The sequence below is a fragment of the Orycteropus afer genome, unplaced genomic scaffold (genome assembly GCF_000298275.1).
Source record: "Orycteropus afer afer isolate SDZICR_OR568_19922 unplaced genomic scaffold, OryAfe1.0 scaffold00030, whole genome shotgun sequence".
NCBI classification, from domain to species: domain Eukaryota; kingdom Metazoa; phylum Chordata; class Mammalia; order Tubulidentata; family Orycteropodidae; genus Orycteropus; species Orycteropus afer.
In genome coordinates this window covers 1,000,687-1,016,710 of record NW_006921617.1, presented here as the reverse complement: position 1 = coordinate 1,016,710, position 16,024 = coordinate 1,000,687, and positions in this window count along the sequence as shown.

Sequence of the window (16,024 nt, the reverse complement as noted above, 5' to 3'; positions counted from 1 at the left end):
ATAATCCCATTTACAATAGCTACCAATAAATAAATAAATAAATAACTTGGGAATAAATCTTATCAGAGACACAACAACAGATTTATATAAAGAAAACTACAAAACACTACTACAAGAAACTAAGAAATCTATAAATGGAAGAACATACCCTGCTTAGGGATAGGAAAACTGAAAAAATGTGAAAATGTCAATACCACTAAAAGTAATCTATTAAAAGCAATGCAACCCTGACCCAGATTCCATCAACATTTTTTAAGGACATGGAAAAACTAGGGTGCCTTAGTGCTTCAGGCATTTGACTGCTAACCAGAAGGCTGGTGGTTCAAACCCACCAGCCACTCCTCGGAAGGAAGGCTGGGCAATGTACTTCCACAGTGATACTGCCTCGGACACCCAAGGAGGAGTGTCTATGAGTCAGATCCAAGGTGGTATCACTATGGAAGTAGATTGCCCAATCTTCCTTCTAAGGAGTAGCTGGTGGATTTGAATCACCAGCGTTCTGGTTAGCAGTCAAATGCCTTAGGCACTATGTATGCCAGCAGAGCTCTGAGGACCTTCCAAAAATTAAATTCTTATGCACATCCAAAGACTTCTTTAAAAGAGTAAATAGAGAACCTAGAGAACAGGAAAATTATTTGGGAAAGAAATACCCTACAAAGGACTTATCTCTAAAATTTATAGAAAACTTCAATACCTCAACATCAAAAAGATAGTCCAATTAAAATAAAGACAGAGGATATGAATAGACACTTCACTAAAGAAAACTTTTTAGGTGGCAAACAAACACATTGTTGTTGTTGTTGATACGTACTGTCAAGTCGGACCCAACTTACAGTGACCCTTCCTTGGGTTTCCGAGGCAGTATCACTACGGAAGTAGATTGCCCTATAATCCTTCCAAGGAGTGGCTGGTGGGTTTGAACCACCAGCCTTCTGGTTAGCAGTCAAGTGCCTTAGGCATTATGCTACCAGAGCTCCTAACAAACACATTAGCCATTAGAAATTTGCAAATCAAAACAACAAAGGGTTATTGCTTTACCCAGCAACTATAATAAAGTTCAACAAGATAGAAAACAACAAATGCAGTCAAGGATGTGGAGAGATTGCAATTCTCTCATACACTGCTGGTTGGACTGTAAAATATTCCAACCACTGTGGAAAATGGTATGGTGCTTCCTTAAAAATGTGAAAATATAAATACCATTTAATCCAGGAATCCCACTAGTAGGCATATATCCTGAAGAAGTGAGAGCTTAGAAGAAAATAGATATATTCACATCCATGTTCATCACAACACTATTCACAATAGCAAAGAGATGGTAACAATATAATGTCCCATTAATGGTTGAATGGATAAACTAATAATGTATGGTACATACACACAATTGAATACTATGCAACATTAAAGAATAGTGAAAAATCCAAACACCTCATAGCATGGCTGAACTTGGAGGATATAACGCTGAGTGAAATAAGAAAATCACCAAAAGGACAAATATTGTATGAGTCCAATATTATAAAAACGTAAGAAAAAATTTACACACAGAAAGAAACATTCTATGATGGTTACTAGGGAGGGAGAGGAGTATAGGGGAGGGAAAATTACTAAGTAAGACATGTATTAATTTGGGTGACTGGAAAGGCAACATATAAAAGTGGGTGACCAGTACGATATCACTAAGGAAAAGAAAAACATAAAGAGGTGCACAAGGGTAAAGGACAACAAAGGTTAAGACTATTACATGCACAATATAGCATTATCAGTAATAACACATGTTCATACTATATGAGTGGATATATAGGTTGACAGACAAGATCAGATATGGGTAGGTAAACTTGACTATATTTTTGATCATATATAGGTTTGGTGATGTAAAAATGTCCAGGAAACTTCTTAGCCATAACCAAACAGCTTGAGGAAGTATTGTACTTTGGTGAGTGGTGACTAGGGTCTTAAAATTTTATGAGCGGCTATCTAAAGGGCAATTATTGGTCTCTTCTCATCTGGAGCAAAGAAGAGTGAAGAAAATCAAAGACACAAAGGAAAAAAAAAAAAGAAAAAAGACACAGGGAAACAGTGAGTCCAGGTGACCAGTGGGTCACTTGACATTCAGACTTCATGACTCTGAGACCAGAAGAACTAGATGGTGCCTGACCACTCTGATAGGGATCACAATAGGAGATCTTGGCTAGAGTGGAAGAAATGTGTGAAACAAAACTGATAATAATATCAAAAGAAAAAAGACCAAGCTTACTGGTATGATACAGATGGATGGAACCCCTGAGACTATGGTCCTTAGTTACCCAGCAAGCTTACAATTGAACTCACAGGGCTCAACTTTTAGCCAAACAGTAGACAGACCTATGAGGTGAACAGTAACACTAGGGAGGTACACACACCTTGGAACAAGAGATTAAGAAGGCATTATGTGCCAGAGACCAGGCTCAGAGGGCAAGAATGGATAAGAAAGAAAGATAAAGGGAAATAGTACTTACAGGGAGAAAATGGGAAGAGTGCTGTTATATTAATCAACTGTGTAATTGTAATCAATGTTATGAAACAAAATGTATATGAACTATTGGATAGAAAGCAAATTTGCTCTACAAACTTTCACCCAAATCACAATAAAAAGTTAAAAAAGAAAAAGAATCCAAGATATAATTGTTAAAATTCCATAAATCACAAATGCTACCAAATGTACTCATCCATATGTGCAGTAGGTTAAAAGCATTGGCCCAAATATATATGTTATTTAATTCACTTATGCTGGTGTTTGAGTACACATGAAGTATGATGCAGTCATTCCTTTCAAAGAGCTACTCTGGCATTTAAGTAATGAGATGACATAAAACATTGCTACTTTTGACTGCTTTACTTCAATTAGGTATGGAGAATTAGAGCCTAGTACTATGAAATGCGTGCTCAAGATACATGCAATCATATGCATAATTTAAATGATCAAAAATATTATCCTGTATGGCTATGCTGTTTTTTCTTGTCAGTTTTTCCCCAATTGTTTGCAATCTCTTAATTTCCATTGCTTGAATCTCTGGACCAAATACTTCATTAGAAATTTCAAAGGAATTATTTTTTGATTCTACAAGATATTACCATTGTATTCAACATAAAAGAAATTTCCTTCATTCACTAGACTTAGTTTGTTAGTCTAAAATTCGGAGTAATGAATTTGTGAACCTATCAATTTGTATTTGTTGTTGTTGTTAGGTGTCATTGAGTAGGCTCTGACGCACAATGAACCTATGTAAGACAGAACAAAACACTGGTACTGTGCCAGCCACACAATACTTGCTACACCTGAGCCCATCATTGTAGCTACTGCATCAATTCATCCATTGAAGGCCTTCTCCTTTATCACTGACCCTCCACTATACTAAGCATGATATCCTTCTCCAAGGAATGGTCCCTTGCAACAACATGACCAAAGTAGGTGAGACAAATGCTCACTTCCAAGGAGCATTCTGGCTGTACTTCTTCCAGGATAGATTTGTTAGTTCTTCTGGCAGTCTATGGTACTTTCAATATTCTTCCCCAACACCACAACTCAAAAGCATCAATTCTTCTTCCATCTTTCTTACTTATTCTCCAGCTTTCACATACTTATGAAGCTACTGAAAATACTGTGACATGAGGGTAGGTTCACTTTCACCTTCAAAGAGATATTTTTGCTCCCCAGCACTTTAAAGTGGTCTTCTGCAGCAGATTTGCCCAGCACAATGTATCATCTGATGTCTTGACTGCTGCTTCCATTGTTGTTGATTGTAGAACCAAGTAATATGAAACTTTTGATAACTTCGATATATTCTCCATTTATTGTGATGTTGCTTATTTCTCCACTTGTGAGGATTTTCATTTCTTTATGTTGAAGTGTAATCCATACTGCAGACTATAGTCTTTAATCTTTATCAGTAAGTGCTTCAAGTCATCCTCATGCTCAGCAAGCAAAGTTGTATCATTTGGAGTCTTCCTCCAATCTTGATGTCATGCTTTTCTTCATATAGTCCAGCTTCTTGGATTATTAGCTCAGTGTACAGATTAAATATGTGTGGTGAAAGGATACGACCGTGAGGCACTCCTTTCCTGATTTTAAATGATGCAGTATCCTCTTGTTCTGTTCAAACACAGTCTTCTCATCTATGTACAGGTTCCTCATGAGCCCAATTAAGTATTTTGGAATTCCCATTCTTCTCAATATTATTCATAATTTGTTATGATCCCCACAATCAAATGCTTTTGCATGGTTAGTGAACACAAATAAACATCTTTCTGGTATTGTGCTTTCAGCCAAGACCCATCAGCAATGATATCCCTCATTCCATGTCCTCTTCTGAATCCAGCTTACATTTCTGGAAGTTCTCTGTCAATATATTGCTGCAACTGGTTTTGAATTATCTTCAGCAAGATTTTATTTTCATGTGATATTAATGATATTGTTTGATAATTTCCACATTCTGTGAGATCATTTTTCTTTGGACTAGGTACAAATATGGATCTCTTCCTGTCAACTGGCCTGCTAGCTTTCTTCCAAATTTCTTTGCTTGAATTTTCTCTTCAGTTCTTTCAGCTAGAGAAATGCTGAGCATGTTCTTCTCTTTTGATTTTCTAACTTCAGGTCTTTGCATATTTCATTATAATAATTACTTTGTCTTCTTGAGCTGCTCCTTGTTATCTGTTCAGTTCTTTTATGTTGTCATTTCTTCCATTTGCTTTAGCTACTCTTCACTCAAGGACAAGTTTCAGAGTCTCTTCTGACATCTAGTTTGGTCTTTTCTTCTTTCCTATCTTTTTAATGACTTTTTGCTTTTTTCATGGACGATGTTCTTGCTGTTATCCTACAATTCCTCTGGATTTTTGGTCATTGGTGTTCAGTGCATCAAATCTATTTTTCAGATGGTCTCTAAATCCAGAAGGGATATAATCAAGGTCATATTTTGGCTCTCATGGACTTGTTTTAATTGTCTTCAGCTTGAACTTGCATATGAGTAGTTGATGCTCTGTTCCATCGTCAGCTCCTTGCCTTGTTTTGTCTGAAGATATTGAGTTTCTCCATTGCTCTTTGCCACAGATGTAGTTGATCTGATTCCTGTGTATTCCATCTGGTGAAGTCCATGTGTATAGCCATGGTTTATGTTGTTGCGAAAAGGTATTTTCAATGAATAAGTCATTGGGTTGCAAAATTCTATCATGGAATCTCCTGCGTTATTTCTATCACCAAGATATATTTCCCAACTACCAGTGATTCTTCTTTGTTTCAAGCTTTTGCATTCCAATCACTAGTGATAATCAGCACATCTTGATTGTATGGTTAATCAATTGCAGACTGCAGAGGTTGGTAAAAATCTTCAATTTCCTCATCTTTGGCATGGGTGGTTGGTGTGTAAATTTGAATAATAGTAGTATTAAATGGTTTTCCTTGTAGGTATATGGATATTATCCTATCACTGACAGCACTGTACTTCAGGATGGATCTTGATGCATTCTTTGTGATGATGAATACCATGCTGTTCCTCTTCAATTTTTCATTCCTGGCATAGTACATCATATCGTTGTCTGATTCAAAATGGTCAATGCCAGTCCATTTTAGCTCACTAATGGCTAGGATATCAATCTTTATGTGGTTCCATTTCATTTTTGCAACTTCCAATTTTCCTAGATTTATACTTCATATATTCCATATTCTGATTATTAATGGATGTTTGCAGCTGTTTCTTCTCATTTTGAGTCATGCCACATCAGCAGATGGAGGTCCTGAAAGCTTTATTCCATCCACATCACTAAGGATGGCTCTACTTTGAGGAGGCAGCTCTTCCTTAGTAGTATTTTGAGTACTTTCCTACCTGAAGGGTTCATCTTTTGGCACTATATTGGACAGTGTTTCAGGGATATGCATAAAGTTTTCCTGTAATATACCAGAGAGTGTTTCATTGCTATTAACAAGGTTTTCACTGGCCAATTCTTTGAGAATTGGATGGCCCCTTCCTTCTTCCAATTCTGTCTTAGTCTGGAAGATCTGCTGAAACCTGTCACCATGGGTGACCCTCCTGGTATTTGAAATGCAAGAGGCATTGCCTCCTGGCTCACAGCAACATGCAAGCCACCTCAATTTGACAAACTCACAGATGAGTGATGGTCAATTTCCACTGGAGTCCCTTTAATTCAGGCTCCTTCCTTCCTCTCTTCCTTTTTCCTTCATCCCTTCCTTCCTTCCTGCTTCCCTCCTTACTCCTTGCCTTTCTCTCTTCCTTTACTTCCTTCTCTTTTTGCAATCCTCCCTAACTCCCTTTCTCTCTCAATGTCTAGTTCTTCTCTCTTCCTCGTTCTCTTTCTTTGTCTCTCTTCCTTTTCCCCCTACTTCTTTTTCCTCGTGACTAACCCCATTTCTTTTTCTCTTTTTGCAATCCTCCCTAACTCCCTTTCTCTCTCAATGTCTAGTTCTTCTCTCTTCCTCGTTCTCTTTCTTTGTCTCTCTCTCTTTCTCTTTATTCTATTATTGATGAATTCTTGGCTTTTAAAATATGTTCTAATAAATTTCAATTATTTTTATGTCATACTCTAAGCCTCTCAAATTGTATGCATTTCAAGTTCCATTCCTTTTTTATGAAATGACCATATCAGTCTTTGAATTTGTGCGTATGATGTGTATGTGAAACTCCAAATTTTTTGTGCCATGAAGGAATTTACTCATTCAATTTTGAGTAATTATGGTGACTCAAAAAGGCAAAGCTTGTCTCCAGTAATTACATAGATCAGAGTCAATGTGAATAAATCTATGGTAAATCATTTGAGTAAAACACAAAAGTGTTAGGGTCAAAATGATACCTATACTGCACATTAAGACACAGTAATGCTGTGCAGTATAGGTGTCATTTTGACCCTAAGGTCTCACAGACCCAATTAGCTAAATGGATATTAAGTACGATCAATGGTTCTTTCTGGATCAATGTCCTATTTTAGTAGAAAAATGGATGGAGTCCTCCTGTGGAAGTAGTCCTCTCAATGCTTCACAACTATCTCATATTAGAAACAGAGAAAATGAAATTAATAAAGCAAATATATTGATTACCCTCAATTATTACTCCTGAAAGCTTTTATCATACCAGTTTAATGTGGAATTATCAACTCATTACATCTACTCTTCATTTATCTATTATCTCGTTATCTGGGATTTTACATTTATGACAGTAGTAGAAAATCTATAATCCCACTATTTTGCACATTACAATATATATCTGGTAGTAATTAAATGCCAAGATGGGAAACAAGAATCATACTGGCCATGATTCTCGGTAGTTTGGCAGTTATGTTATGATGTAATATGGCAGTTATGTAATGATGGAATTTGGCAGTTATGTAATGATGTAGTACACTTCCATTTTCTGATCTGATGTGGTCATCCCACATTTTCTCATAATGCTGATTCTGACATAATGACCTGTTCTTTGAAACCCAACTATGTCAATAAGTGAGAAATGAGTGTACTTGGTAATTAGAATGTCTTCCTCTTTACCTTTTAGTACCTTAGCTCCTAGCTTTTAAAAAAGTTGTAAGGAAACTAAATAAAGCCAAGTATAGGTAAAAAGAATAAATAAATAAAAGTACAGTCTCTAAATTAAGAAAATTTGAGTAACATATCTAAATCCTAGACCCTTGAAATCAACATGTGGGGCTTGGCAAAATGGAATATTCAGTGTTTCAGTCTACCTTGGAATTACTTTTTTAAAAACTTTGTTTCTTTTAAATGACTATATATATAAGAATTAGTAAGTCACTAAGGCCAAAACACTTTCTTGTTAATTTTAACTCTATCTATCACTTTATTTTTGCTGTGTAAATGTGAATAGCCTACTATCTCACTGAATTAATAAGTTAGCAATTTTATTTGAGGCTGAATAAAATTTATTTCATTTTATATAGCCATTTACTGTTAATCCTTAAATGATGACTAAAAAACAGAAAGAGAGAGAGAAAATGAATGTAGGTATGCGATACTTACACTTGAATTAATCCATTTCTCAATTCTGATCAACCAAGCTACTGTGCAAAATACATATATTCTGTATATGTTTGAGTCATTGGCATTATATTTTTTACTCAGATAAATGTAATTGGTGAAACTTAAAATCACAGGTTATAGTATCAAGAAGATACTGAATGGTTATGTTGACAAAAGCTACTTGGTAGAGTATCCTGATATAGCCAGTTACCAAGGAGCTGATATTTTATTTAAAATTAAGAAGCACAGTGATCATGTCTTTTTTATACACATTTTTCAGCCATCTCTTTAAGAGTTGAATAGTAGTATCCTGCACAGTGTTCTATTCAAAATGGACGCTCAGACAGTTGATATTCTCACCCTCTGATCATCATAAATATTTACTACTGGAAAAGTAGTTGATTATTTGTGAACTATTCAGATCTACAGCATTTATAATTGCAGCATTATGTCATGGGCTAGGTTGGAGGCAAATGTCTGCAAAATTTCAGCTGTTTTCACAATCAATTCTAATGACTAAATTTGAAGCAATTGTGAAGGGCCTTGCACTTTATGTCAGTGGGAGCTCTGGTGACATAGTGCCTAAGGCATTTGACTGCTAACCAGAAGGCTGGAGGTTCAAACCCACCTGCCACTCTTCAGAAGGAAAACTGGGCAACCTACTTCCATAGAGATACGGGCGTAGGCACAACATGATCTGTGCACATGGGTAAAGTCTATAGTGGATGACTCTGGCTGGCTTTACACTTAACTATTTAACATAAAAGATATAATTTACATAGGAATTTATAAAGCAAATAGTATAATTTTAACAGAGGGAAAAAAAAAAAACCACATACTTTTTGTTGTTGTTGTTATGTGCCCTGGAGTTGGACCCAACTCATAGCAACCCCTCCTTGGGTTTCCCAGGCAGTATCACTATGGAAGTAGATTGCCCAACCTTCCTTCTGAGGAGAGACTGGTGGGTTTGAACCGCCAGCCTTCTGGTTAGCAGTCAAGTGCCTTAGGCACTACGCTTCTATTGGGCTTTGTCCTTTTCTCATTTTCATTTTGAAAATTGTCATTCCTACAAAAACAAGGTGAAAGATAAGTGCCCTTCATCTAGATTCATCAGTTATGACATTTTACCATATTCTCTGTTGATTTAATTGAGGATGTAATGACACTTTCTCTCTAAATACTTCAGTGTGTCTCTCTAAAAAGAAGGAGAGTCCCAACATACATACAATGTTGTTTTTGCTGAGTGCCAGCAAGTCAATTTTGGCTCACAGTGACAATGTGTGACAAAGTAGAATTGCCTCATAGGGTTTTCTTGGCTGTAATATTTACAGAAGGAAATGGCCGTTATCGTTCTCCCATGGAGCTACTGGATGGTTTGAAATACCAACATGTCAGTTGTCAACTGAATACTTAACTGTTTGTGTCTCCTTGGATCCTTCATACCTAAAATGCCATTTCAAATTTAGAAAATATAAATCATTCCTAATTCCTTTAATACAGAATTCAAATTCAATTTTTCCTAATTATTCTCAAAATGCTTTTTATGTTTCCACAATCACCTCTTCCAAATCCATTCAAGTTCTCTGCATTTCACAGATCTTTTCTTTCTCTCTCTGTCTCTGTCTTTCTTTATGTTTAACGGCTCGTTTTAGTTTGAGTGAAAGTTACTAAGCAGATTAGGTTTTGTGTGTGTGTGTGTGTTTAAAGAACAGAAATTTATTTTCTCACAGTTTAGGAGGCCAGAAGTCTGAATTCAGGGCATTGACCCTAATGAAAGGATCTCTCCTCTGAGGGAGAAATCCTTGCCTCTTTTTGCTTCTCCTCCTCAGTTCCTTGGTGATCTCCCTGTGGCATCCATCTTTCCTCATCTGTGCTTGCTTCTGTGTTCAATCTCCTTTTTTCTTTTTTTAAACTTTTTATTGTGGTTTGGGTGAAAATTTACAGTGTAAATTTGTTCCATTCAACAATTCATACATTTTTCTTTTGTGACATTGATTGCAATCCCCACAGGAAAAAAAAAAAAAACACATGGATACTTTAAAAATATATGCAGCCCACGAAAATGCTCAGGAGTATCTAAAGTGAGTCCCCAAAAGATTAATTGGTATTTTTGTATAGAAATGAAGGGTGCCAGGACGTGGCCAGATAATCCAGGGTCCTGGATGCTGCAGTGAGCAGTGTTAGCAGCAGTAGCTTGGTGATCATCCAAATAAACACATGAGTTGTACTGGGGGTAGGATGGTGACTAACACTCAGAGTCACCCAGCTGATGATTGAATTCGTAGATTCAAAGTGGCATTGCTCAGTATTGCACAAATGAGTGATTCTGTCTTTCACGATGATTTGTAAGATATCTCTGGGATGAAGGGAAGTAAAAGGATATACTAAAGACACAAGCATATTACTTAAAATAATATTGAGAAAAGGACTTCAGAAAGTGAATAGAAAAAAATAGCAGTTGCTGTGGGAAATCTTATGAATAGGAAAACAAATCTTTATATGTATTTCCCAATAATATAATTTAATAATTAAAAAAAAAAAATTCCTCAATGCAGAGAAACAACAACAGCCAACAACAACCAACCATTAACACACATGATGATATAACCCATAAACCAATCCAGCTAGGGAAGCATCCAAAGTAAAGAAGCCTACAAGATTGTAAACAGGGGACCAGAGACATCAATTGGCAAATGAGGACAACTACAAAACAAAAAGAGGGAAAAAACTATGTCGTTACAGAACTTCTAGATGGTAGGGAAGTGGAGACAATTACAAGATAGAATGGACTGTTCTAAACTTGGGAAGAAAACTATAAATCACAGGGTAACCTCAAAGAAAAATGATAAATCTTCACATCAAAAAAGAGGACCAGCATAAATATTCAGCAAATACTAAGACAATAGCAATGAAGGAAGTGATAACACAATTCATAAACAAAACAAGCTCAGCATAGAAAATTATATGGAACAAAGAAATTGACACCACGATGAAGCACATAACAAAAATGACAACAACAAATTCATATTTGCCAATAATTACATATCTGGCAAGGGACTTATCTCTAAGATTTATAGCAGAAGAGTGGATGACCAAACTATGATACATACACCTCATGAAATGCTATGCAGCACTAAAGAATAATGTGTTGTTGTTGTTGTTGTTGTTGTTGTTGTTGTTATGTGCCATCAAGTCAGACCCGACTCATAGCGACCCCTCCTTGGGTTTCCGAGGGTTTTCACTACGGAAGTAGATTGCCCCATCTTCCTTCCAAGGAGTGGCTGGTGGGTTTGAACCGCCAACCTTCTGGTTAGCAGTCAAGTGCCTTAGCCACTAAAACACCACATAATATGGATGAACTTAGAGGACATTATTTTGAGTGACATAAGTCAATCACAGAAGGACAAACATAGTATTAGTTCGTTGTTGTGGAGGGTCAAGGAAAGATTTATATATGGAGGGAAACTTTCTTTGTTAGTTGCTAGGGGTGAGAGGGGAGGGGGGAACACTGCCAAAAAAAATGCATTGACCCATGTCACTTTAGTTTTGTGTATTTCACTGTACATAAATTATATTCAATAAAATGCATTAAAAAGAAAAATTCCTCAGTGAAAGATGAAAATATAATCCTAATTTTCTCTGATTAAAGCTTTTACCTTAAACTCAAAATGCATTTTCTTAATTTTATTTTAGGTCCCTACATTTTATTTAGTATTTTTATTACTAAATATTAGTTATTTACATAACGTTATCTTGGTGAATTGCCAATCTGTGATTGACAAAATTATGGATAATTTTTCATGACAGATGGGATCATCCAGATGTAGAATCCATGGAGCATCAAACAATAAGTTGAAAATATCAATTTTGAATTATTTCGTTCCTTTGTATAAAATACAGTGTCTCATAGTGTTTAGGAATTTGGACAATGGAGTCAGAGATATCTGTGATTAACTACAAATGACTTACAAGTGACTGTGGGTAACTTACTGAAATTATCTCAGCATCAGTTTCTTTGCTTTTAGTAGTATCTTCTACTCACTTCTCCTTGGGTTTCCAAGGCAGTATCACTACGGAAGTAGATTGTCCATCCTTCCTTCTGAGGAGTTGCTGGTGGGTTTCTGGTAGCAGTCAAATGCCTTAGGCAATCCACCTTCCAATAACATCTCTCTCCCTTTCTTTTATGTTTTCCCCAGACGTTTAGACTTCTGTAGTGCTTTCCTCAAGACCTTTCACTCTTCCTTCCACTAACCACAACCAAGTGCTGCTGCCAGTGTTAATAAAATTGTCCCACAGAGTTTCTTGGCTGTAATCTTCACGGAAGAACACTGGGTGAGGTTGAGAAACATACGTTTAGTAGTCCAGCACAGACCCGATAAGCTACCCAGGGACGCTTTACTCCCACTACCAATCTTAACTCTGATGTCACGTATTTTAAGTTATTGCTAAAAGAATATCTATTTCTAAGTAAAAAAAAATATTTTCTAGTTACCTTTTACTATGTAGAAACCACTCTAAATATGGTGACTTAAGTTAACAATTGTTTATTGATCTGGAACTTGGGCAGGGCTCACTGGGTTTCAGGGTCAGAACTGTATTTATAAATAGATGTATGGAAGTGTTTGTTATTTTAAGGAAGAAATATATTAACGTATTTTTGTTTTCATACCTTTTCTGGTTAAACATATTCAAAAATGTGAAATAAAATATCAGCTTAGAAAAATTTTGGATATGGGGGTTCCTAGTTTATGTGCTCTTATTGTAAAGAGTACTATTTTCAGTAACACTAAATGGTGGCAAAGAGAAGAATAACTGAGAAAAGCAATATTATTGTTCCAACATTTCTTATAAAACAAGGGTAGAGACTTTTTTTTTTTAATTTTTCAGTTCATCTACACAATTTAAAAACATTCTTCAGCATTTCTATTGGACAGAATTTCATATTTGAAGAGCAAGAATAGAAGAGTACAAGGTCGGGAAGTGCATGTTGCAGTCCACTGTCTAAATACTTGGAAGTAAATGTTTTGTTTAATATGCTTGGAATGGTCAATGCGTAGCATATGTTTTGGCACATAGTCGATATTCAGCAATTATTTGTTAGAAAAGAATCTTGAGTAGTATGGAAGGCATGGAGTGTAGGGTCATAGGAAAAATATTAGCTTGAGGACTTGTTGGGGAAGGCTAAACTAATAAATAAAATTCATGTTAAATTGTTGGAAAAATATACTGTATGTGGTAAGTAACCATCAAGGTTTTGTTTTTGTACAGGAGAAGGATAATCACATTTATGGTTATCACTAGTAATTCCAGGGTAGCATTTAGGATTTATGGCATTGTAGTTCTATAGCCACTCCTTGGAAGGAACATGGGGCAATCTACTTCCATAGTGATACTGCCTCGGAAACCCAAGGAGGGGTCACTATGAGTCGGGTCTGACTAGATGGCACATAACAACAACAACAGCAACAAGTTCTATAGCAGAACATGAATGTGTCCAATTCTTTGTTATAGTTGTTCCCAATGCTTATTATAATTCTTCATTTATAGAAGATATTCAATTAATATTTGAATAAAAGAGGGAATGCTTTTCCATCTATCTCAATTCATTAATCAATATTCAACAAATGTGTGATGCCATGGAGACATTCAGACCTATAGTACCTCCTTTAAGTCAATCAATTGCCTGCCCAGAACGAACAATTTGCGGCACTCGGACCTCATCGTTTCTTCTTATATAACAACATAGTTGTCCCTCAGTGGTGCAAAGAGTTTGTATTTGGCAGTTAGAATTCACCCAGAAGCACCATGAAAGAAAGACCTGATAATATGTTTCCAAAAGGTCACAGCCTTGAAAATACTATGGGGCATTTCTACTCTGCACACCTGGGGTCTCCATGAGTTAGAATCCACTCAACAACAACTAGCAACATCCAACTACTTATCTGGTGTATTCTCCTGGTAAAACTTAGAAGGGAGAGCCTATGAGTTGTTCATAATTGTGTCCAAAACTGTTGTAATAATACACAGCATTTCGTGGGCATTCAACAAATAACTTGTAAATTAAGTTGACTGTTACTGACTACTCTTTTCAAAATTGCTTCATACTGCCAAAAACACTACTTTGTCTATTATATTCCATGTTTATAGTCATTCTTCTCGGCTTTTTCCATTGGCATCATGTCCTCCATGAATCTCTTAAAGTTAATCTCTTGAATTCTATTCCAGATTCTCTTAAATTTTCATTCTTTTTTCTTTCGTGGAATAAATATCATTACCATATATTTTCTTATTATCCGCATGATTGACACTAACTAGTTATATCTGCTCTTTTTTTCTAATGAAATACAAGTATTTCATTATAGATTAAGTTCCCCCAGCTTTCTAGCCTTTCATGCTTTATTGGTTTTCCTCCTTTCCCTGTCCAATTTCTCAATCTTTTGCAATAACTCCTGGGATCATCTCCTAAAAAACTAATTTCTCTGTTTGACCTAACCTCTTCATCTTGCCTAATTCCTCTCTCTAATGGTAGCTGCCATGAAGAATGTCTTATTCATTTTTGAATTTACAAAATAAATGTGTGCATAAACATGTATGCATCTATAAAAGTATTCTTATGTGTTTTTCACAAATATTCCTGGTGACACAGAGCTGAGTTGTAAATCAAAATGTCAGTGGTTAGACTCCACCAGCGGCTCTGTGGTGAAAAAATGTGGCAGTCTTCTGCAGAGATTACAGCCTTGGAAAGGCTACGGGGCATTTCTACTCTGTCCTATAGGGTTGCTATGGACAGACTCAATGGCAATAGGTATATGCTATAATTTTCTCAAGAAGCATTACATTGTATCTATTTTGTGCATTTTTGTTTTCTATTTAAAATTAATATCTTGGATATCCTGCCATAAATGAATATATTGCTCTATCTAATTATTTTATTATGACTGTATATTATTCTATTGCATGTATTGTTATTGTTGTTATGTGCCTTTGAGTCAGACTTGACTCATAGTGACCTCTCCTTGGGTTTCTGAGGCATTATCAATACGGAAGTAGATTGGCCAACCTTCCTTCCAAGGAGTGGCTGGTGGGTTTGAACTGCCAACCTTCTGGTTAGCAGTCAAGTGCCTTAAACACTATGCTATAAAAAGCTACTTCAAGAAACCATAAAAGACCTAAATAAATGGAAAAACATCCCATGCTCATGGATAGGAAGACTGAACATTGTGAAAATGTCAGTTCTACCCAAAGCAATCTATACATTCAATGCAATCCCAATCCAGATCCCATCAACATTCTTTAGGGATATGGAAAAAATGATCACTAACTTTATATGGAAAGGAAAGAGACCTCGGATAAGCAAAGCACTACTGAAGAAGAAAAACAAAGTCGGAGGTCTCACATTGCCGGATCTCAAAACCTACTATACAGCCACAGTAGTCAAAACTGCCTGGTATTGGTTCAATGACAGATACATAGACCAATGGAATAGAATTGAGAACCCAGGTATAGATCCATCAACCTATAGTCAGCTGATCTTTGACAAAGGCCCCAAATCCATTAAGTGGGGAAGAGAATGTTTGTTTAATAAATGGTGCTGGCAAAACTGGAGATCCATTTGCAGAAAAATGAAACAAGATATGTACCTCACACCACACACAAAAACAAACTCCAGATGGATCAAAGACTTAAATGTGAAACCTAGAACTATACAGTTTCTCAAGGAAAATTTAGGCTCAAACTTAAGGGCCCTAATATTTGGTATAAATAGACTACCAAGCATAATTCAAAATGCACCAACAGCAGAAGAGAAGCCAGATGATTGGGACCTTCTAAAAATTAAATGTTTATGTGCTTCCAAAGACTTCTCCAAAAGAGTCCAAAGAGAACCTACAGATTGGGAAAAAATATTTGGTAATAACATATCTGACAAGGGACTTATCTCTAGAATTTATAGAACACTCCAACACCTCAATAACAAAAAGACAAACAATCCAATTAAAAAATGGGCAGAAGACA